Raw genomic sequence first — 3,047 nt, 5'->3', positions numbered from 1 at the left:
CTATCCCTCTCCCTTCCTCTCTGTAAAAAATCAATATATATTTTTTTTAAAAAATAATAAAAAAATAAAATAAAATGTCCCCCAAGCATAGGGCTGAAGCGCTGTCTCACATTCCCAGGTGCAAGGAGGCCATGATGTGCCTTCCAGAGGAAATGTTTTAGATGACGTTTCTGAATTTGCTTAATATTTTAGCTAAATGCTTTATAACATTTTTAAGTGTTTTAAAGAGCATTTCTCTATGTTCCTGTAGGTATAACTTATTCAGGCGTGAGTGATGGTGCTGTTGGGCATGCTTTGTTATTAACGAATCAACCTTATATATTAAGTAAGGTGCCTGCAGGTAAAAACACACATAAAACTAGTTTCTGTGTGGATCAGTGGGTGCGAATGCTGTGGTTCAGGACTGGCTACTGCAGCGCTCACTGCAGTTTTATAGACCATAACTGCAGTGCATAACATGAGTTGACCACATCAGTTCACCTTTTCAGAGGTGTTCTGAGCATCTACCAGCTTATATATCTCTTTCTACATGCTTATACTTGCCCCCCCCACACACACACACACAATCATGGGCACATTGTAGACACCATCTTGCAGGTCCTCTGTTAGTTTTGGGTTCATGGACAAGTAGACACCAAAAGTGTTAGACACGCAAGAGATTTCTAAGGGAAAACACTTGTGAGGACAACCTGAGGAGGAAGCTTGCGGAAGCTGGGAGAGCCTTTGAATTCTGATGTAGGCTTGACCCTGAGTAAAAAAAAGAGAGAGAGAGAGAGAGAGAGAGAGAGAGAGGGGAAGGGGAGCGGGTTGGGGGGCTGGGTGAAAAAGGTGAAGGGATTAAGACAAAAAACAAACTCATAGATACAGACAACAGTATGGTGATGATCAGAGGGAAATGGGGGGCAGGGGGGAGGTAGAAAAGGGTAAAGGAGGAATAAATGGCGATGGAAGGAGATGTGACTTGGGGTGGTGAACACACAATACAATGCACAGAGGATGTGTTGTAGAACTGTCCACCTGAGAGCTCTGTCATTTTATTCATCAATGTCAATGCAATAAATTCAATAAATATTAAAAGAAGGAGGAGGAGAAGAAGGAGGAGGAGAAGAAGAAGAAGGAGATGATGATGATGATATAAGCCCTGGCTGAGTAGCTCAGTTGGTTAGAGCAGTGTCTTGATATGTCAAGGTTGAGGGAACATACAAGAACCAATGGATGTATCAATAAGTGGAACAAATCTGCCATTTCTCTCTCTACAAATCTATTATAAATGAATGAATGAATGAATGAATGAATGAATCCGTGCTGGGAGGACAGGGATTATGCCTGTCTCCTGGAGCTGAGGTGCTGGAAAGTGAAGCCAGTCTGCTCACTCCCCAAGGCCCAAGGTAGCAGGTGGTTTCCATCAAGCCTCCCTTTCATCTCCCGCTGCCTCTGCTGCCTCAGCTCCCTATCTCGCCCGTGACAAGAATGCAGCTTTGAAGATAACAAGATGTATGGGCCTCCCGCTCGCATGGCGGCGGAGAGAGGAAGATGGATCGGAGCGAACTGAGCCTGGGCGGGGGGGGGACGACGCTGGCGCATGGAGACAGGGCCGTTTGAGTCTTAACACATGGCCCGCTGTCCAGAGGCAGATGTGGCTCACTGAGCTGCCCTGGGAATTCCTCCGGCTGCACCGACAGGTCCGATTCCAAGAAGCGTATACATGGCCGTGCAGTTCGGCCGGGGCACGGGGTTCCTGGAGCCCCCGGGCCATGTGGCCAGTATTTGGGAGCTGTCCGCTCCCCGTCAGGCAGCAGATGACAACGCGCCATCTGTTTAGCACTAATTTCCCTGGGCCTGTTCTCGGGCGGCTTCCCCCACTGACATTCGGGTTCTGACAGCTTTGCGTTCACTGTCTTTCCTTTTCTTCAAATGATATAAATCAGTATCTGCTTTTCTTTTGTGTGTGTGATTTTTAAAAATATATTTTTATTGATTTCAGAGAGGCAGGGGGAGGGAGGAAGAGAGAGAAACATCAATGATGAGAGAGAATCACGGGTCGGCTGCCTCCTGCACGCCCCACACTGGGGATCAAGCCTGTAACCCCGGCATGTGCCCTGACCAGGAATCCAACCGTGACCCCCTGGTTCATAGGTCACACTCAACCACTGTGCCCCAGGGGCCCTGCAAAACCAGTGCTTCTCATGATGGGCGATGCCGCAGCCAGCCCGCATGTTGAGGGGAAGGACCTGGTAGAGAGGGAACGCGCAGTTGGTGCTGGAGATAGACGCTGTCCAGACAACATCTTTTGTTGTTGTTGTTTCTTAACCCTCACCCGGGGATATTTTTCCATTGATTTTTAGGGAGAGTGAAAGAGAGAGGGAAAGACAGAGAGAAACATCCATGTGAGAGACACATCGATCGGTTGCCTCCTGCAGGAGCCCTGATCAGGGCCCCGGGCGGGGAGAAGCCTGCAACCCAGGTACATGCCCTTGACCAGAATCAAACCCGGGACCCTTCTGTCCATGGGCCCACGCTCTGCCCACTGAGCCACACCGGCTCGGGCCAGACAACACCTGGAGCCAGGTGGCCTGGGGGAGAGGTGTGGGAAAGTGCAGAACTGGATGGTGGGTCCGGGGGGAGCAGCGCTACCCGCCCTCCCTCGGGGCAGGGCTCTTCCCTGGGTCGGTGTTTCGGTTTCATTTTCTCGGAGGGAGGCCCGCGTGTCGGCTGCACTCTCGCTTTCGTTCCCGGGGGCAGCAGGGTGGGCTCAGCTCTAACTCTCCCCGGAGGCCAGGAACCCCTGACCAGTGCTTACAACATGTCAAAAACACGTGTGCAATCGTGCCGGGTGACATGTGTGCACGCGAAGAGGGTTTTAAAAGGCAGCAGGCAGGCCTGAGAACGGGTGGGAGCATGGAAACCTGCTCTCCGTTCATCACGCCCTGGGCACTGCAACCCCACAGAATACGCCCTCTGCAAACACCCAGAAAGGCTCGCTTTTAAGACCTAAAAGCCCTCAGGACAGCCAGTGAGAAGGGGGGCGGGAGGCTGGGAGGAAGGGG

The sequence above is a fragment of the Myotis brandtii genome, unplaced genomic scaffold (assembly GCF_000412655.1).
Source record: "Myotis brandtii unplaced genomic scaffold, ASM41265v1 scaffold1554, whole genome shotgun sequence".
Lineage (NCBI taxonomy): Eukaryota > Metazoa > Chordata > Mammalia > Chiroptera > Vespertilionidae > Myotis > Myotis brandtii.
This window is presented reverse-complemented; position numbering follows the sequence as displayed.